The sequence below is a fragment of the Colobus angolensis genome, unplaced genomic scaffold, assembly GCF_000951035.1.
Source record: "Colobus angolensis palliatus isolate OR3802 unplaced genomic scaffold, Cang.pa_1.0 Scaffold27, whole genome shotgun sequence".
In the NCBI taxonomy this organism is placed as follows: Eukaryota; Metazoa; Chordata; class Mammalia; order Primates; family Cercopithecidae; genus Colobus; species Colobus angolensis.
The window spans coordinates 18109715-18131411 of NW_012115932.1; the positions used below are offsets into that span (position 1 = coordinate 18109715).

At 45.0% G+C, this 21697-nt stretch overlaps 1 protein-coding gene across 7 annotated transcripts in view; it reads left to right on the forward strand.

Annotated features, from left to right (window-relative positions):
• LOC105515862 (neuron-specific protein family member 2) overlaps positions 1-21697 on the forward strand; it is a 61249-nt gene that overhangs the window by 25232 nt on the left and 14320 nt on the right. The window contains exon 1 of one of the 7 annotated variants that reach the window (XM_011947820.1): positions 19365-19478. The exons of the other annotated variants lie outside the window; for them this stretch is intronic. The gene's annotated coding sequence lies outside the window, so the exon portion shown is untranslated. Of the gene's footprint in view, positions 1-19364; positions 19479-21697 lie in introns of those variants that run through there. 7 annotated transcript variants of the gene reach the window in all.

Below are 21697 nucleotides of genomic sequence, written 5' to 3' on the forward strand. Positions count from 1 at the left end.
TTGAAGTTTCAGGCTGACATTAGAAGGTGTGGATTTTTTGCTGTTTCATCCATTCACCGATCCATTCCAATCTTTGGGCTCCTGCCTGTGACTAGCACTTTATGTGCACTACCCCACTGAATGGTCCCAGCACGCCAGGCTGGCAGGATTATTACCCCACGTGCACATGAGGAACACAGGCTTAGAGAGGTGGAGTGAGCTGTCTCAGATCCACACCCTGGAGGCTGTGCAGCTGGGCCACCTGCCCGGGTAGACAGGGTCAGGGAAGGTTGCTCAAAGGAGGCTGCAGCTAAGTGGAAGGGAATCCCCGGCTACACAGGAATGGCTCCCCAAGGATGCTGCTGAGCTCACTTACCTGCCAGTGGCTCCTTCTCCTTTCCTTTTATAATCTAGGGCCAAGAAATGGGGGCCTTGGCTCCCTGTCTCAATCCTCAACCCTGCTCACGTTCCCTCCAATACTAACAGGGGAAGAAGCAGGGAGAAACACAGAAACCAGCCTCCTCATTGTTGGCTGCCACATCTAGCAGCCATAGAGCCAGGCCCCTCTCCCTCTGGAAGTCTCTAGTGACTGTTCTTTCTTCTCTGTTCTCACTCCAACACTCTGGTTCAAACCATATCACCGCCTGTCCCAGTCCTCTCCCTGGTCCCTGGCCCCTTTCCTCAGCAGCCCCAGTCCTTTCTCCTCCCCTTCTAGAGCACATGCCCCACAGTGGCATTGCTGTGCCTCCATTGCTCACCTGCCTCTCCCATAGGCGCATCTACCTCCTGGAAGCACTGGCCCTTCCCTCAGGATCCTGTCCATTTGATGCCTCCCTGCCTTTGTCTGTGTCGTCCCTTCTAGCTGGATTGTCTTTCCTGCCCACCATGGGGCCATCTCACTATTCATCCCTCAACACCAAATGCATATGGCCTGGGCCTGTACAGTCTTGCTTGCACTGACATGCAAAGCCTGTCCTTTCTCCTTTGGGTTCCTGCACGTCCTATAGGACCCTCCATTCTAGTACCAGTTGAACAGAGTTGGCATCAGTGAGTTACCTACTATGTCTCCTGCTAATTGGACCAGGAGCTCTTTGAGGCAGGAATGGTGTCTTTTTTGTCTCTTTGCCCTAAGAAGCTAGCTGGCACCTGGCCAGGTGAAGCACTAAAAAATGCCCTTAATAAATGAATAAGACTGGGTGTGGTGGCTCACACCTGTAATCCTAGCACTTTGGGAGGCCAAGGTGGGAGAATTGCTTGAGCCCAGGAATTTGAGACCAGCCTGGGCAACATGGCAAAACCACATCTCTACAAAAAAGTGCAAAAAATTAACTGGATGTAGTGATGCATACCTGTGATCCCAGCTGCTCAGGAGGCTGAGGCAGGAGGATTATCTGAGCCTGGGAGGTTGAGGCTGCAGTGAGTCGAATTGTGCCACTGCACTCCAACCTGGGTAACAGAGTGAGACCGTTTCAAATGAATGAATGAATGAATGAGGAGGTGAATGAGCAAATGAAATAATCCTTATGGCTGACCAAGAAACTCCACATCGATCACATCAACAGCTCTGGTTGCCTCATTTCCAGTATCTTTATTTAAAATCAGGACCCTATCTTCTCTTCTGAACTCTTGCTGGCAACACATCCTCATAACTCTCTTTCTGATGCCACATTCCTAAGGAGGTGAGACATTTCTAGCTTCACCATTTGCTTCTACCAATTTTTCATCAAAACTCCAGGGCCTTCATTTCATGGGATTCTAATATTTGCTGACAGCAGCAAATGGAGATAAGCGATTTTACTTTATTATCTGTTGTCTTGGTTTTTATTGCTCCCTCTTTCTTTTTAATTTTGAGGAACATTTTTAGGCAAGTTATTAAAAACACTGCCTGCTGGGTTAGGAGCAGAGTCATTATTTGGCATGGAAAGAATTTGCACATGAGGACTTGGTGGAGAAAGGCTGCCAGAGTGTTTCGTGTTTATTATTTCACTTCTGGCCAGGGTTTTATTGAAAATCAGACTGAAGATGCTGGCCTACGTTTTTGTCCGGGTGCTTTCTCCTGGCTTTGTGAGTGTACTATTAGAGTGACCTTCAAAAATATATGCTGTTATTAATTGATAGTTGCAAAGCAATGGTGGCTTAATTTTTTAACAAAGCGTTCCTTTGGGAGAGAAAATACACATGGTGCTGCCTCAGGAGGAATGTGCGTAGGGTTTGATGAGAGACAGGGTGATTCAGTGACCACCCCATAGCAAAAGGATGGGCTTTTATTACCAGCTTTACATTCTCATTGATCCAAACAAACATCGGTAAGTAAATGCTGTAAGAAAGCAAGTCACTTGTTAACAAACATAGTGTAGGAGAAGACTTCTAGGGCATAGTGAGCACTCTTGTTTCCTATGGGACTCCTGCAGGGGTGGGCTGGAGTAACTCACACCCACTCCTGAGAGCTGATTCTCCCAAGTTTGCAAGCCACTTGTGAAGCTGTTGGAAGCTTGAAATCAATCATGGTGGGAGTATTTACATCACGGAAATCAGCAAAGGCTGCAGATCTCCTCCTTTCCCCCCAAGAGCTGGCTTCTCAGCGCACCACTGTGGAAAGGCAATATGGAAGAAATACACGGGTTAGGGGTTTGATCCCATGGGTTTGTGAACTACAACATGTCATTTCAGTTCTCTGAACCTGTGTTTCCCAATCTGCAAAATGGGCGGCTGATGGCTCCATCATAGACCTAGTGGGAGGCCTAAGGGAGGCAACGTAAGCTAACACAGTTGTTCCGCAGTGGCTCGATAAATGTGAGCTTCCTCTTGTAACTGCATGGTAGTTTCATTTCTGGAGAGGGGGGGTCTCTTGCTAGATGGATGCTGCTGCCTAGCTTGGGTTTCCAGTGGGAAGCTACGCCTGGTACCTGTGGGCCTCCATCCCAGGGGACGCTGCGCTAGCTCAGTTGCTCCTCTTGGCTTACCCTTTCCACTGTGCCAGCTCAGAGCTCTCCATCTCTGTCCCACCCCTTCACGAAATATGAGCAAAACCAGGTTAGTTCATCAGATGACTCTCCTGCTTGAGAAATCTGCAATGACTTCCTGCTTCCTGGGGGCTGCGGTGTAATGTCCTTAGCACGGCACTGCAGGCTCTTCCAAAGGTGGGCCTTGCTGCTGGTTCCTGTCCCTCTGCCACTGCCTTCCTGCACTCCCAGTGTTCTGGGGTCTCATAGCACTGCAAAACTGCCATGCCTTTTCACACTTCCAGCATTGCCCACGCAGTGTCCTCTGCCTCCATTGCTGTCCATGTTTTCTGCTTGAAGACCCTGCTTAGATTTCGTCTCCCCTGGAACTGGTCCTTGACTCCCCACTTTCACACCTGGAAGTCCTAGGGTCCCAGCATTACAACTTTTCCTTCTCTTCCTCCTCCTCACTGCTGAGATGGCACATCAGCTTTCCTAGAGTTCTGCTGCCTGGCTGGACTGCTGAAGGTGCCACTGAAGAGAGGGCTTCCTAAAGGTTTCTCAAATCCTTGGTTGGAGTAATAAAAGGAAGATACTCACACAAAGTAAAATAACATTTTAAAAATAATTGTTTGCAGTAATAAATAATAACAACTTTATTTTATTAAACTTCTATTATGTGCCGTGAGTCATTTCTCATTTTATCTTTATTGTAACTCATGAAATAGGCATATTTTTAATATACAGATGAGAAAGTTGGGAATCAGTATGCTTAGTTAAGCCACTCGGGGTCACACAGCCAATAAGGGGGCAGAGTCGGACTTTTCTGACCCAGAGGGGTATGTGCACTGACGTGTGGTTTTGTGTATGTGTGTGCATGCATACATGTGTATTCTTTTATCTATACCATCTTCCAAATTGGGAAACCCTGCACATTTGGGGAATTGGCTAAATTAAGCTAAACCGAAATGTGGTTGCAAGAATACTAAAATTTTGCTGCAGATCCCTGTTATCTGCTGAGTGTTAGGTTAATTTTGCGTTGGCTCTCTCGTCCTCTTTTTTCTCTTTCAATACACTGTTTGGCCGAGTCCTGAAATGCATTGAGCCAAAAGGGAAAGAGAGAAGCGACAATTTCCCAAGAAAGAGATGCCATTTTCCCCAGGGTCTGTCATGCCACCTGCTCCACACTCCCAGTCACAAGGCGGGAGGGTTCATCTCCTGGCTTCCTCACTCTCTGGGCCTCTGCTTCTGCAATGCATGATTCTATTAAATGTGATTCTTAAAACATTGATGACGTTTAAGCTCCTGGAACTGTCAGAAGAAGGCCATAATAAGATGACTGGATGTGCAGCTTTTCATGTTGCCACCAGGTTCTATAATTATAAGAAAACGAGTTGTTATAGCAACTGCCATGTAGGCCTCGCTTCCTCCTGGGGATGCTGAGCGCTCAGCTCTGTGATCCAAGTAACTGGGAGGGCATTTGGTTCTTTAAGGGGTTTCAACCCTCGCTTGGGTGATCATCGTTAATTCATTCTAATTCTCGACAACCTGGACCCAGTTTTACTTTGCAGTCTGACAGACCTTGTTTGATTGTTAGTTCTATAACACACTGGACTGTGTGTGACCTTGGGCAAGTCACCTTACCTCCATCAGCCTCAGTTTTTACTTCTGTAAAATGGGAGTGGCAGTGCCCACCACTTGAGAGAACCATTGTGATGATGGTGCTTGTGATGTGGCTAGAACAATGCCTGGCATGCAGTAGCTGCTAATCCAGATGGGACACATTCCTCTTAACTTCTTTGGGAGCAAATGAAAAATGAAAATGCTACAAGTAGAGAGGGTAGGTGTTCTCATAGTTTTTAAAAAAGTATTTTCGTCAATTTGGGTAGCACTTTTGGCTTGAAAACCAGGCTACTAAACAGAAATTCGAGGCTGAATCATATATAAGATATGAGACAGGGAAAAAAAGAGTGATGAAGAGAGAGAGAGAGAAAAAGCTAAATATGAATGAATATTTAGCTAATGAAACTGACTTGAATGAAAACTCCTCCAACTTTATTTTGTATTACATTTCTCTGAGGCTAAGAAAAAAAATTTCTAATTTCTGAAAGAATCTCCAAACTGAGTCAGGAAACCTGATTTCTGGTTTCAATTTTTGGGCCTCAGTTTTCCCATCTGTAAAATGGAGAAGTTGGGTGAGTTCATCCACAGGGGCCCTGGCACAGTGGTTCTCAGTCACAGGTAATTTTGTTTCTCAGGGGACACTTGGCAATACCTGGAGACAGTTTTGGTTGTCACAACTGGGGGTGGGGGTGCTATTGGCCTCTAGTGGGTAGAGACCAGGGACGCAGCTAAAAATCCTATGCTGCATAGGCCAACTCCTTACAACAAAGCAATGTCCAGCCACAAATACTGAGAAGCCTTGCTCTAGGATTTACCAGCATGTTCGCTGGACCTAAAACCAGAAATCACACCATAGTCACGCCACCAAGGATAAGTCAGATTTGTTTGGTATTTCAGTGTCTTATCCTAGCAATCTCCCGGAGATTGAAGCCTTAGAAAAATTAGAAGAGGTAAAGACAAAAAGACTTCTTAAGGTTGTAGGAAGCTTAATAAAAAATGAGATAGCCACAGGAAGTGCGGTACTGCACAACTGTAAACAGACCCAATATGATTGTTTCGTGCACAAAGCAAAATGTACTCAATGCAAGTTTAGGTCTATAAATAGCTTTATTTTTTTTTTGTACAGAGGAAGGTAAAAATAAATCTTGCAGATATTTCAACTGCCCTTCTCATTTCCAGCTCCTGTCTTCGGTTTTGACATGTCAAGCCATAATCAGAGCGTGTCTCTTCTAAAACTCACAGGCGATCACTTCCTTCCCCTGCTTCAAACCATTCTGGGGCTGCTCTTGGTCATTAGGGAAAAATATGAACTCCTGCGTCTGCTATACTTGGTCTCTTGAGCCCGTCTCTTGCTCATCTCTTCAATCTCTTCCCAACAAGCTAAATTACCTATGGAATTCTCAACACAGTGGACCCCGTTTCATCTTTATGCCTCCGGTTAGCTGTTCTTTCTACTCCGAATGCTCTTCTCTCCCCACAGTCTGGTGGCCACCTATTCATCTCATAAAACTGGCTGGAACATCACCTCCTTTCCTAGTAGCCCCACCTCTCTTCCCCATTTTCAGAAAGGACTGAGCATTTCCTTTGCTGGGACTTTACTTACTGGGCAGAATTGGTCATCTTTCCCTCCTTCATGTAGTTATTTCCTTACCTGCGCTTTTCTGGTCCTATGAAAGCCTGGGCTCTTGAGGACAGAAACTGCCCTGACTCAGTGTATAGCCCCTTATGCCTATACATTCTGGGGCCTCGAATACAGTAGGTGGTCAGTAACCTTTGTTTTAAAATAAGAATAACATACAAACGCACAACATTCCAACAGTACAGAAAAGCATTCACTGAGAAATTAAAGTCTCCCTTTCCTTCCTTCATAGTTCTCCCAAAAAATATCTGTTGTCTACATCTGTGCTGTCCAAATTGGAAGCCCCTAGCCCCGTGTAGCTACATACATTTAAATTGGTCAAAACAAAATACAATTTAAAGTTTAATTCTGTCACACTAGCCACATTTCAAGTACTTAGTAGCCACATGAGCCTAGTGACTACCATATTGGACAGCTCAAATTTAGAGAACATTTCCATCATTGCAGAAAGTTCTGTTAGTCCAGGAGCAGCTTCCTATGTTCCTATGATCTCATCCAGGACACTTCCTAAAGGTCTTATATGTACAGTGCACACACACACGCGCGCACACACACACACACACTTAAACAAACTTGACTTCCTCGTTCATCTGCTCAAATGTAACCATTTTCTACACATTCTCTTGTACCTTGCTTTTTTCTCTTAGTAATATATCTCAGAGTTCTTTCCACATCAGCACACTGAGATCCTTTTTATTCTTGTTAATGGCTGTAGACAGAGGATGTTTCATCATCTTTCTCAATTAGTTCACGATTGTTCTAGCTTCCAGCCTTCTGCTGCTGAAATCAAGCTGCAGTGAACTTCCTTCCAGTGAACTACACACACGCGCCTACAGTTTGAATGTTTGTGTTTTCCACCAAATTCCTGTGTTGAAATGCTAACCCCCAAGTTGATATTAGGTATTAGGCGGTGGGGCCTTTGGGAAGTGATTAGGTCACGGGGGTGGAGCTCTCATGAATGGGCTCAGTGCCCTTATAACAGGCCCCAGGAAGCTTGATCTACCCTTCCACCATGTGAGGACACAGATAGAAGGCACCATCTATGAAACAGAAAGTGGGCCCGTCCCAGATGCCAAATCTCCTGGTACCTTCCTCTTAGGTCTCTCAACTTTCAGAACTGTGAGAAAGAAACGTTTGTTGTTTTTAAACTATCCAGTCTATGATATTTTGTTATAGCAGCCCAAATGGACTAAGACACATACACACATGCGCACACACACCCCTTTCATATGTTCTGCAAGTGTACGTGGAGGGCATGAGAGTCTTCACTCTTAAAAACCTTGCCAGAGGGTATATACACCTTCCATTTTAATTAATAAATTTTGCCAAATTACCTTCCAAATATGTTCCACCAGTCTCTACTTCCCCACAGTACCTAAGCGTGAGCTGCTCCTCCCCATGTGCTGGCACCAGGTTTTAACCAACTCTAAGTCCTACCCATCTGATAGGTAGCAAATGGCCCCTCCTCTTGAAGTCTGCATGTCTCTCTCTCTCTCTTTTTTTTTTTTAAGATAGAGTCTCGCTCTGTTGCCCAGGCTGGAGTGCAGTGGTGCAATCTCAGCTCACTGCAATCTCCACCTCCTGGGCTCAAGCAATTCCTGCCTCAGCTTCCTGAGTAGCTGGGATTACAGACGCCAGCCACCGTGCCCAGCTAATTTTTGTATTTTTAGTAGAGACGGAGTTTCACCATGTTGGCCAGGCTGGTCTCGAACTCCTGAGCTTGTGATCAGCCCACCTCAACCTCCCAAAGTGCTGGGATTACAGGTGTGAGCCACCGTGCCCGGCTGTGCACATCTTTCATTATCAGTGAGCTTGAGCTTCTTTTTGGGTTCTTATTGCCTGTTTGATTATTGATTCTTTTCTGGAAAAATTTTTATCTGGCTGGATCATTTGTTCCTTTCTCCTAATTTGTGTTGCTATCTTCCAAAACCACAGACTTAGTTTTTCTCCCTTGTTTGGTATTTCCTCAGTCGTCCTTTGCCTTTTGGTTTTGTTTATGGTTTAACTGCTTTTTTCGTTCTACAATATTTCTAACTTTTGCTTTAACTCAGATTAATCAGGGACTCCAGAAGGCATGAGGGAAAATATTGATACATTTGACTCTAAAAATTAAGGCCATCTCCCACCCTAAATTTATGTTTTCTTCTGGTGCTTTTATGATTGTGTTTTATATGTTACAATTTTGATTCATCTGGAATTTGTCTGTGTGACGAGTGCGTTGGGAATCCAAGTTTATCTCTTTTTGAATGGTAGTTTGTCAGGTGTTCTAAGATCATTTATTAATCTTCTCCCTCTCTGACTTGACATACAGCCTTTTAAAAAAGATACTGCATTTCCATATGGGTTTCAGTCTGCTTCTGTTCTCTCTTCTTCTATTGATCGACACTCTTTTGTTATTGTATACCAAATTCTTCCAATTACAGTTTGTTATACATCTTTATAACTGTGTAAATTATTCTTTCATTCCTTTCACTCCTTAGAAACTCGTTACCCATTCTTGCATTTTGCTTTTGCAGGTAAATATATATATTTATATATGTTATATATATAACATTATATATAGCCCTATGTATAATTTAACCTTATATATAACTATATATATGTGGATATTTTACTACTGTTACCGTTTACTTGGATTACATAAATTTATGGATTTCAATTTGAGGAGATGCTACATCCTTAAAATAGTGAGATTTTCTTTCTTTCTCTTTCTTTCTCTCTCTTTCTTTCTTTCTGTCTTTCTTGTCTTTCTTGTCTTTCTTATCTTTCTATCTTTCTTTTTTCAGTCTTGTTCTGTCATCCAGGCTGGAATGCAGTCGTGTGATCTCGGCTCACTGCAACCTCTGCCTCCCAGGTTCAAGAGATTGTTGTGTCTCAGTCTCCTCAGTAGCTGGGATTACATGCACGCACCACCACACCTGGCTAATTTTTGTATTTTTTAGTAAAGATGGAGTTTTGCCATATTGACCAGGCTGGTTTTAAATTCCTGACCTGAGGTGATCTACCCACCTCGGCCTCCCAAAGTGCTAGGATTACAGACGTGAGCCACCACGCCTGGCCTAAAATATTGAGATTTCCTATCGAGAAACAAGATCGCATCTGTTGAAGACTTTCATCACTTTCAATTGAGCTTTAAGATCATTTTTGCAGTTCTTGTTAAATTTATTCCAAAGTATTTTACTTGTTTTTTTGTTGTTGTTGTTATTGATATTGTAAAAGAAATCTTTTCTTTCATTATTTTTTCTATTATTTATACTTAATAAAAATGATTTTGAATTTTGTATATTTATTTGCCACCAGTTACCAACTTCTCTTATTATTTCTAATAATTTGTTTAAAATTTTGATTCTTTGTATTTACAAAGAATATACAGTTGTTCCATCTGCCCGTAATTCTAATATTGCTTCTCTTTTTCTGATATTTAGTTTCTTATGTTATTTCCTCTTTGCAATTTCTGGACTCCTGATGTCATTTTCCTGTCTAATTGCAGTGGTCAGTACTTTCAGATTTGCTATTTCTAGTGTTTTAGCATTTACTTTTTGATGTTCCCCCCCGCTGCCCGCAAATGTCCTTTCTGCATTTATGGACATGGTGATATGGTTTGTCCTCTTTGACTCGGCATTATGGTAAATTATACTAATATATTTTTAGATATTAAGCCATTCTTACATGTCCTCATTTGGTCATGGTGTACCATGGAGTTCTGTTTGCTAATACATTACTGTATGTAAAACTTTTGCTTTATTAATATTGTGAGGTTGTGTTGAGTTTTACTTTTTGTGCTATCTTCATCAGGTCTTGTATTAATGTCATTCTGCCTCTGTAAAAAAAATGTACAAGCATTTTTTTAAAAAAAAATGTGTGGGCAGATCACGAGGTCAGGAGATCGAGACCCTTCTGGCTAACATGGTGAAACCCCGACTCTACTAAAAATAAAAAAAATTAGCCAGGTGTGGTGGTGGGCACCTGTAGTCCCAGCTACTTGGGAGGCCGAGGCAGGAGAATGCCATGAACCCAGAAGACAGAGCTTGCAGTGAGCCAAGATGGCGCCACTGCACTCCAGCCTGAGTGAGACTCTGACTCAAAAAAAAAGAGAATGTACATGCATTTTTTCTTTCTCCATGTCCTAGAAAATTGGACAGTAGAGAGATAATCTGTTTCTTTATATATATTTTTAAAAACAGAATTAACCCACAAAATCATCTTAGCATTTGGAAGGATGTGGGTAGTTTTCAGTAAATATGTGAAGAATTAATATACAAATAAATTTCATTTGTGCCCGGCCACCTGTCTGAAGCTTTGAAAGATTACATTTGGAAATGCACCCATTGCCATTCTCTCAATTATAACTCCCTTCAGCAATTTTTCTCAGAGTGGCCCCCGTCAGTCGATAAATGTTTACAGAGTAGCTTCCATGTCCCCAGCCTTGGGGTAGATGGTGTGGGTGATTCCTGGAAGTACAAGATGTGGCCTACAATTTAACGTTCCCAGGGTGCTGACGTACAGCTGAAGCTTCCATTTATGTGAATTTGATTCTAAAGCAAAATCATTTATCATTGAATATTAATGGAGCAATATTTGCAGATTACCCTTTAGGCTTACATTAGTCATCTTTGGATTTAGAGTTCAGTGGCTCACTCCAGGCTCTACACACTGAGCCAACACATTGTCTTCCCTTCCTACATCTGAGTCTGGCTTCCCTCTCTGCTGCCGGTCTGCAGAATAGAGCACATTGATTGCTCTGTGGGGTGTGGCTCTGCCACTGGCTTCCTGTGTGACTCACTTCTCTTCCGTGAGTTTGGGTCTTTTACCTGTGAGATGGAGACACTGATCTTATTTTGTCATACTTAGATAATATATGTAAAGCATCAAAACACAGTTGGCACCCAGAAAATCTGCGTTTACTTCCCTGTTTTGGTATCTCCCAAAATACCTAGCTGAGTACTGGGCTGTGAAGTACTATGGGGTATGGGACACTTGTTCAAGTCTAGATTATTTTAAGAACCCTTGACCAGTCTTCCTAATTCCAAAATCTACTCCTTCCAATCAATTTCCATCTAAGCTGCCAAAGTGATTTTAAAAGCTCCAATGGAACCATGTCCATGAATGCTGGATATTAAAGACCCACGAGCTCTCTAGTGCCCCCAGTAAACTCTTCAGTCTGAACATTGTGCTCCTTCCTCAGGCTGCCTCTGCTTACCATCCAAGACTTGTCTTTCACCGTCATGGGCCACCCCAACATCCACACCTTGGGGCAGGCTCCACCTGGATCCCCCTTTTACTCTCTCCTTCCAGGATGGCCCAGGAGCCCCACTCCCCCGTGCCATCTCCATCACATTACTTCTCACCTTGCCTTCTCTGAGTCTCTCCTGAGAGCAGACACCATGTATATGTCATCCCTGCATCCCCTGTGCCAGGCCCAGGGCTAGCGAAGGCCTAGGCATTCAGCTTGTGTCTATTGTCCAGTGAACAATTAGGCTTTGGCTTACATGGTAAAATATGAATGAGATTTTCTCCATTTTAGTTCTCTGGGGATCCCTGGGGGAAACTGTTCTTTATGACAGAAATGAGGCCAGGAAAATCAATTGCGTTTCTCGGCTGCAGGAGATGATGGAACAGCGTGACTTTCCTGAATATCCCAGGGCACAGCACTGTAACAGAGTGGCAAGAGGTGGACTGTGCTGGAGGCCTCTTTCATTCTTACGTGCATTTCAAGCTTCTCGCCATTCAGCTGCCCACTGCTCATGAAATTCAGGAGCTGGCGTGCTTGCAAAGCTTCCTTGCAAAGCTCCTTTCTTCGTTTTAGGTAATAATGAGCTGGTTGGGCAGCTGCTTGGTTGCCAATGACTTTGTAGTTAAACACCCACACTCCAAGATGCTGCCTTCAATAAGTGGAGGGAGAACAAAAGGCCACAAAAAAGACAGGAGAACGAACATTGATACAGCATCTTCTGGGTTCTAGGCAGAGTCTACTTCCTTGACCTGCATAACTGCCCTGTGATGGGGACATTATTGTAATCACTCCCTTTGTACAGAAGATAGAGAATGAGAGAGAAGTGACTTGTCCAAGGCCACTTGCATTAGATAAGGGCCATTTTTGCATCTTCTGAGCAATCAGTTTGTTTTTATCTTCTGGACTCTATGAGTATTATCACCGACCCATTTCCTATCGTTGGTCAGGTTTCTGGAAAACCTTGAGCTATATGTCTTGCCCGCCTGCTGCAAGTAGGGACACTGTTACCATACCTGCCTCCAACTTATGGCCATCCTTTTTCCTTCCATTTCCTCCATCACTATTTTCCTCATCTATAAAATGGGAATAACAATAATTGTACCTATCATAATATTGTTGTGGAGAAACCAAGCAAAGTGCTCAGGGTAGAATTGAGCACGGTGTGAGCGCTCAACATGGAGCCATTTCTGGAAAAAGACGGAAGTGTAATAAAGATAAGATAAGTGAAACAAGTTAGTTGGCATTTTTTACTTAGCATAGGTTTATCCAGCACCTACTGCAGCCAAGCCCTGGCCAGATGCAGGGGCTACCGAGATGAGTCCTCAGGGCCTCGGGCCTCAAGGAGCAAGTAGTTCAGTCAAAACCCAGGTCTGCCACAGGTAAATGTCAAACTGGCTTTCTCAGCTGGCTTGATGCGAGTTCCCTCCTTGGAAGAGCATTCCACACTCTCTGCATCTCCTGTCCTGCTTTATTTTCTGTGTCCAGGAAGGAACCCAGATCTGAAGCTCACCTCCAGCCATGTGGTTTATCCATAGCCTCTCAAGGAAGAGCTTTGCATAAAGGAAGACCCTCCCGGGCTGACGCCCCACCCTGGGTTGTAAGGCCCCACTCAGCCTGCCAGGGCTGCGGGGTCATGGTTGAATAATAAGCACACAAACAGGGGACTCAAATTGCAGCTGTGGCAGGCAGCTTGGCTGAGGGAAGATAATTTCATTAGGTTCTAGGCTCTTGCTCTAATGCTCTGTGGCGATGTCTCTGCGGCCTTGTCGGCTGGCTGTGCGTGCACTCCTGTGTCTACTGGATAATTTTCTTGTCTTTGTACAGTCAGAATGGTGGATAAGGCTGTGCATGTCCATCTTTATTGAAGCCAGGAAGAGTGGGTGAAAGGCAAGAGTCTGATTTCTGCCCTGATCAAACCATGGGAAAGTTAATTAAGGCTGTGACTCACCAGACCATCTTGATGAAATTAAGCAGCCCAGCCAGGCATCCGCCTATTTTAGTGGCAGGAAGTCAAATGGTTGGCTCTATTGGTGACTCCATAGGCGTGTATTTAAGTAATAATGACAGTAATATCCAGCATTTGTGGGAGCTTTACATCCAGCATCTTTGGAAGTCCACCCAATGGGATGCAGATAAGGAGACTGAGGCTCAGAGAGGTGGCATCGTGTACTGAAGGTAACACAGCCAGGAAATCATGGAGCAGAGATTAAATCCTAGTCTGATGGTAAAGCCTGTTCTCCTTCTCCCACCTCAGACTGGTTCCCTTTTAGGCGCCTGCATCCCAGGCTCTGAACAGCCAAAACTAAACTGCTATATCATCTGTATCCTGAACCCTTGCTAGCCCTTCATTTTCTTAATAACAAATTAAACTTTTCATCATGGCAGGAGTAAATAAGCTTCATGACTTCACTGCTCCAAACCCATTTGCCTGCACTTTGGGACAAATTTGTAGCTATAATCATTGCCTGTGGAAACAGCAAGGCTGTGCAACGACATCTTAATTTCCTGAGTTTCACTTCGTACAAAATGACCCTGGTGAGACTTGTGAGGGTTTTCTTGTTTGGATCATTTTTCCCAAGCGCTGGCGATTAACAAGTTCACGGATGAAAGCTCCACATCCCAGACCAGAGGAAGGCCTAGGTGTATTGAGCAAATGTCAGAAAGAAGAGGCTCGATCTGGTCTGGCTGTGTGAGGCTAGGAAGTCCTTTCACCTTGCCACAGTCAGATGGGGATTAATGACATCTTTGTCAAACCATTGTTGTTATTTTGGACTTAAACTAAAGCAATGCACACAAAGCCCAGCTCCTGGCTTGTAGGGATGCTCAATGAATATTAGTTCCTTCTCCTCTACATTCTCAAATCCCTCCATTGTGGTAGGCGGTGGCCTGTACTTATTTGGAGATTTTTTGTGGACGCATGTTTCAGACCCATTTAACCCCCTGCCCTGCCCTGTAAAGTAACTGGCCACAGGAGCCCATGGTGCCAGCTGGGAGCCAGCTCCCGGCTCAGCCCTGACAAGTCACACTCCTGGCCTCACCCTGGGCCTTGTTGAACAGATTGGGGTGATTGCTGGCTAACTGACCCTGGGCCAATCACTTTCTGGAAACTTATTTCCTCTAAAATAGGGATGAAAAGCCCAACCAGACAGCGTTGTTGAAAGGCTTAATGCAAGTAACAAAAGCACCATCCCCAATTTAAAAACTGGGAAATTCCATGTAATTTCATGATCTCTACCTTTCTTGAAAAATCAGGTCGGCCATGTTAGAATCTCATTCCCGTCCTTGGCAGTGATTGTCTGGAGCTGTGCAGCTGCTGTTCCCTGTCAATAAGGCAGTTTCCCTCTAGGTCCCGAGCATGCCACACCAGCCTCTTCACTCATTGGTGGTGTGTGCCTGCTCCCTGCTTGCACAGAGAAGGTTACCAGGCCAGGTTGGCTCCTTTCCTCTCAACAGGTCGGTGAGATCCAGGTAAACAGGTTTTCATCGATGACGCACTTGCTTTTGCTTTGTCGCCTTATAAAGGCACAACCTTGTGAGTTAAGGCCTCAGCTTCTCCATCCTGTAAGAGGTTCACTGTCAAAGGTCTTAATATCCTCTGGCCCATGTTGAATGATGGCTTGAACTTTTAAAATGAAAAACATTTCGGGAGCGCAGAGATTTATCTCCTACATCGGCAGGGCCCTCGGACCCTCGCTCTTCTTCCTAGCAATTACACCGCAGCACATTAATTTGGGAAATGAATTACTGCTTTGGAATATTCCAGTGTGAACTGTGCTTTTTCTCTTTCAAGGATTCCACAAGTATTTGTGAGTTTCTGGCTCTCCACCCAGGAATCACAGTTCTACACCCCTCCTTCTTCCCGTGGGGAGCTTTCCTCTCTGGGTTCTGAAAGAGACTCCTGAATTATTGCTCATATACAGTTGGAGGCCACAGATGTTTCATTTTCCTTTTACTTTCAAGAGGCAATTTACTTAGATTCATTGGGGCCCTGGAGAATGGGCTTCTTTAATGAGTTTTTGGGGGGCTTCCATGGGGAGCTGACCAAACATTATGATAATGTGATCTTTTTGGTTTGAGGATGGAGAGAAGCCGTGTATTCCACGCTTCAACAATCATACAGCCACTCCAGAGGCTGTGGAGTAAGTAGAAGGTACACATGGCCTTTGGGGTCACACCTGAATTCAAATCTTGGCTACTCCATTCATTAACTGAGTTTCCTTATAGGCAGGTGACTTAACTACTCTGGGTTTCATTTTCTTCATGTATAAAACAGGAAAAATGACAGGCTCTACCTTATAGAGTTGGTTTTAAAAATTACTAGTAAGAAATGAGGCTGAGCATGGTGGCTCATGCTTATAATCCCAGCACTTTGGGAGGCTGAGGTAGGAGGGTTACTTGAAGCCAAGAGCTTGAGAACAACCTGGGAAACATAGTGAGACTCCATCTCTACAAAAAATAATAAAAAAATTAGCTACTACAGGTACACGCCTGTAGTCCAAGCTACTTGGGAGGCTGAGGTGGGAGGATCGCTTGAGCCTGGGAGGTTGAGGCTGCAGTGAGCCGAGATCGCACCACTGCACTCCAGACTGGGTACCAGAAGGAAAACCTCCTTAAAAAAAAAAAAAAAAAAAAAATTGTTAATAAGAAATGAAGTTAAAATACCTACATCATGTTTAGTAAATTCTAATAAGCATCTTAAGCCTTCCCAGTGAAATCGTCTTGGATATGAGAGCACAGCCCACAGACAAAGCCAACTCCTTCTTTAGGGATCAGCCTCGATTGAGGGATTAGATAGAACAATGGGCAGTAAACAGACCTTCCACAGATGTTACCTCCCGAACCTGTCTTGCCATTTTAGGATTGTCATTTCTATCCAAGAGAGGATCTTTACAGGAATTGTTCCGATATATTGACTTAGATGCCATTTACCCAACACTCACTGTTTCAGACTGAATGAAGCCAGACAGGTGAGCTCCATGATCTTATTCCACCTTTCGGTGTTTTGGGGTATGAGAGAGTATTCTAATTTCCATTTTGTAAGTGAAGAAACTGAGGCTTAGAGATGTCACAAATCTTGCTCAAAGTCACACAGGTGGTAGTAGTGGGAGAAGCTGTAGGTAGAGAGTCCGTCTGCCCCCAGAAGCTACACTGGCTCCAGACCAGCTCTGGCCAGTAGCAAAGGCTGTTCAGTGTCATTCCAGTATTCCACAATACCCCAAGGAAACGATTTCTTTTCTTCTGATGAGGCCAAATAGACCAACAGAAACATCGTGGTCACCCTGGTTATCTCCTATTCTCAGATATGTGCATGAGTCTGATAAATCCAAAACAGGAGAATGAATTCATTCATATTGAATAAATGCAGTCTGTTTGGCATCAAAAAAACTCATTTGAAACATGGGAACTACGGGACAGGGAGAGGGAACAAGACTTTAGATCCTAAGGCGTGTTCCTTCTCCCAGATCCTTGGTCTCTGGGCACCTGCTCTATGCCAGGCGCTGGGCTTGGCATTTCTACACAAAGATTTCATTTCCTCCTTACATCGGTGCTTCAAGGTGGCCATTAGGATTCTCATTTCCAGACGAGACAGCTGAGCCCAGGAAATGTAATAAGAGACCCAGAAAGTAATGGGTGGGAATCTAAGCTTGGGTGTTTCTGGCTTCAGGCCAAAGCAGGTCAAGACCTGTTTTTGTCTTTATCAGGACAGAACAGATGGATACAAAGGTGAAGTCACAGTGAAACATACTTCCTGACCTGGGAACATGTGAGCTTCTAGGTATTATTTAAAGGTGAAATTGGCGAGCCCCTTGAAGGGGTCGAGTAGACGTGGGGTCAGTCATGACCCCCATCTGCAGACTGATACTGACAGGGATCAGGAAAGGGCTTTGGGTGCTGGAATCCCACCACTCTTGCCTTCTAAGGCTCACTGACGAGGAGGTCTATCTATAAGGAAAAGCCCCAAATGACAAAGAACTGTTGTATTCACCTGGCAAGCATCCCTAACCCCAAGGGGCAGCACCTCCGGTAAGCAAAGCTGGGGCTGAGGCTCAGGAAGGGGCCCTCAATGAATTTGCAGATTCCTGTCCTATTGTGCCCACCCTCACCCCAAAGAGAGGTCTCATCCTGCAGTGCAAGGAGGCAGTCCAAAGTGTACGCCACCACCAGAGGGAAACCCATGAGGTAGAAGATAGGAGAGAGTGTATTTTTTCCCCATGTTTAGTGTCAGGCTCATCGAAAGATAGCTGGGGTCAGGATGCCACAGGAAGGAGAGGAAGAGGGTCTTATTCTGCCTGCACAGAGGAGCCTGGCCCAAAAAAGATACCCCAGGCTTCTCTGTGCAGGAAGACTAAGACTCTTACCCTCATCCTGACCCATGAGGGAAGAAGGAAAGGAAGAGATTATGGGGATTTTGTTGTTAGCATGTTTGAGACAGTTCTTGCTTGATTTGTTGCCCAGGCTGGAGTAAACGACTCACTGTAGCCTTAAACTCCCTGGGCTCAAGTGATCCTCCCAGCTCAGCCTCCTGAGTAGCTGGGACTACAGGCGTGCACCACCACCCCCAGCTAATTTTTACTTTTTTCTTTTTTGTAGAAATGGGATTTTGCTATGTTGCCCAGGCTGGTCTTGAACTCCTGGTCCCGAGTAATACTCCTGCCTCGACCTCCCAAAGTGCTGGGATTATAGGCATGAACCACCACACCCAGCCAGGAAGAGATGTTAGTGGGGCCTGGGCTCTGGGAGGCAGGAAGAGAAAGGCTAAGGGCTGGAACCTGGTGCCTGCCTTTTAAGGCACACGTCCCTGGTAAAGCATAGCTAGTTGTGAGTTCAACTCTGAAAAGTAAGATACGGAATGCCTTCTCCTGCCTTCACATTGAGCACAGGGGCATCTCCCCAAGACCATCCCTATGTCCAATGATTCACCAGGAGAACGCACAGCGCTCAGCATATGGCTGTATGCATCTCTTACAGCAAAGGGATACACAGCAAAATAAGCAAAAGAAAAGAGAAAAAGAGCATGAGGCAGCATTGAGGGGAAACCAGGCACCTTCCAAGCATCCTCTCCCAGTGGAATCATGGAGTATGCACTTCACTCCCGCAGCAGTTTCAGAGGCGTGTGGGAAATGTCCGCCAGGGAAGCTGGTTAGAGACTGTCTCCAGGGTTTTCACGGGGGGCTGGTCACATAGGCACTCTTTGCTCAACACCCACCCAAGTTTCAGACTCCAGGTGTTCAACATAAGCCATGTTGTAAGTACAGGTTAGGCAGGCTGAGCCACTCCTATCAATTCTGGGAGTGGTGGGAACACTCTTAAAATCCAGCTTCCCAGACACCAGCCAAGGGGCCAGTCTTGCCTGCAGACCTTTCCAATCTGAGGCTGACTACGTGAACTAAAAACGCCCTCCAAGACTCCTCTTAGGTAGAGTGTGTCTGTGTGTCTGTGTGTATTTGTTTAGGGCAGCAGGGTGGGGAGGTAGAAGACAAGGTAGAGATTCCTTCCTCCTCATGGACAAAGTAGCAAATTAAACACAGGGGCAGAAATGCTATCTTCCCCAGCGTGGCTGACTGATGTCCAGAGGAGATACTGCTGGGTATGCTAGACTCTGGTATTAGCAGGCATTATTCTTATCCTTGCAAGAATTACAGGGAGACATGGAAGAGTTTATCTGGCAGGGAAGCCCCCACTGGCATGCCTAGCAGTGCCACACATTGAAATTTGGAGATGATTTTTAATTTTCCAAACCAACTTTGCTGATCTGATTCTTTCTTTTCTTCTTCCTTTCCCTTCTTCTTTTTTTTTTTCTTTTCATCAACTTTTCTGCCAAGAAAGGGGATTGAGGAATGGAAGTAGCTTAATGGAACTAGCTATTTGGGCTGCCGGGCTCATGTCTCCATGGAGATGGTAATGCAGGCTGTGTCTAGACAGAGGGTTGGCGGAGATGCAGCGAGACAGTTGTGCGCCTCTGACGGGAGCCGGGATCTCCACGGATGGCCCTCTGGGCTGAGGGGGAGGGTCTGGCTCTGCTCTGGGGCCTGTCTCTTGGAGTTGGCTGGAGCAAATAGATGTGAGTTCTTCCGAGTTCACCTGTGTGCCCTTTGTGCAGGCCCAGGCCAAGAGCTGGGTAGATGGCCACTGAGGCATAGGCCCTACTCTTGAGGAGCTCATGAACTGCTGGGGCAAGCTGACGTGTCACATGGCCGTGATGGCACATGTGATGTGTGACTGCAACCAGAGCTGATGGCCTTGGGAACCTGGGGGGACCTTGCTCATGGGGGAAGTCTGGGAAGGCTTCCTGGTGTGTGTGTGGAGCACCATCTAAGTGGGAGGCCATGGAAGGCTTGCTAGTAGCAGACAGCCTAGAACTTTCCAGAACTAGGACTGTTGTATGTATGTGTGTGTGTGTGTGTGTGTGTGTGTGTGTGTGTGTGTGTGTCTGGGGCAGGAACAACTGGTGAAGTGGGACCGGTAAGCAGGGGCCAGATGATAGAAATGGCACAGTGCCAAGGAAATAATACGTGTTTTGAATCCAGGCAAACCTGGCTTCTAGGTCTTGCTTCACTACTAATGGGCTGGATAATCCATTATTTAATCCACAATTTACCCAACATCTCCAATCAGTTTTGCCATCTGAAAACCAGGAATATCAACAGTCCTTTATGGAATCCTGGGTAGGATTTAGTGAGATGATACTTGTCAAGTGCTGAGTAGCTGACGATTTAAGGATGTGAGTTTTTTGCCTTCCTTTCTTCAGAAGCCAGACAAAGGATTTTGAACATTGTCTTACTCCAATGACAATCTCCAGGCTACTTGCATTCAAACCTCCTGTATTTGTGTGGAAAATGTTGATTTCTGGGTGTTATGGCAGAACAAGGAGATCAGAATCTATGTGTACTCAGTACTCTGCATCTTACCAGTCTCCTTAGATGGTTCTGATGCTTAGTCAAGTCATAGACCTGCTGTGCCAGGAGATGGGAAGTCAGGGGAGGGCTTTCAGCCCCAGCATGTAGTGTTCAGAAGAGCAGTTTAAGAAGATAGCTTTGGTGGCCTTCAGGGAGAATGGTTAGGGTCGGGGAGACAGGAAGGGTCAGAGAGGAAATGATCCATGTCAAAGGTACTTTTCTGCCCCGTTAATATCAATCATCCACAAAACCCTTGAAGGGTGAGGCCCTCGGGCCCTGGGGAAGCTCAAACACAGAGGGTATGGCCCTGCCCTTGAGGGGCTGTCAGTTGGTTGGGGAGGACAGATCACAGATGTAATACTGTGTAATACCCAGGCCACACAGGGTAATACCCAGTGGCTTCGTGCTGAGGAGATAGCCGAACCAAATTCATAAATGATGCATAATTATAAAAATAACAATGACAACAAGAAGCGTTAATTTGTTATGTGAGCATTTACGTGGCACTCTTTCCTTTGGCATTAGTCATCTTGATTATACCTCATGACAGTTTTTTGTGCATTAGCGTACATTGTATAAGTGGTAAGGTCAAGGCCTGTCTTGATTCTGAGGTGGCCCAGACTCGGCACGTGTGGATGCTGTATGTGATTATACAAAGTTGGAGGGGCCACAGTGTGTAAAATGGAGTGGAACAGAAGGAATCCAGATTTAAGCTGGGATCCATGTAGATGGGAACAGGAAGCAAGCCTGTAAAAACATATGAGGGACTGATGGCAGGATGACGATAGGTGTTTTTCCTTTTGGATTTTCAGTATTGTTCTTATAATAATGGTGCATTTATTAAAAATCTATTTTTAATAAAATGAACTGTAATGTCATTGTAGGTTTCTAGGCAGTCTACCATACGGTTGGCCAGCTGGGCTTCTGAGTGAGACAGGTCTGAGTTCTAATCCTCACCCTGCCCCTCACATATGTCAAGTCTCTCCGTCTATGTCTGATACAACATTGTACAGTGGGCGCATTGATAGCACCTGGAGTTGCAGGGCATGAAGTATTGTAATGCATGTGTGCATTCCGTGTATGCTAATTAACTAAAGACATTCCCGGGAAAGGCTGAGCATCTATTAGGATAGGCTAAGCCTATCCTGAGGGCTTTTATGCACGACCACACCCTGCCATCCAACAGCTATTGTGAGGCAGCCATCAGTGTCACCTACCTTTCAGAGAAGTAAGCTGAGGATTCCAAAGGGTAAGCAACTTTCCCAGGTTCATTGGTGAGCAGGTGGCGAGCTGGGCTTTCAGTCTAGACCTTCTGGCTTTGAAGGCTCTGCTTCATTCACTACTTGGTACTAGGGGAAGCTCTAGGAAAACCCAGGTGTCATCT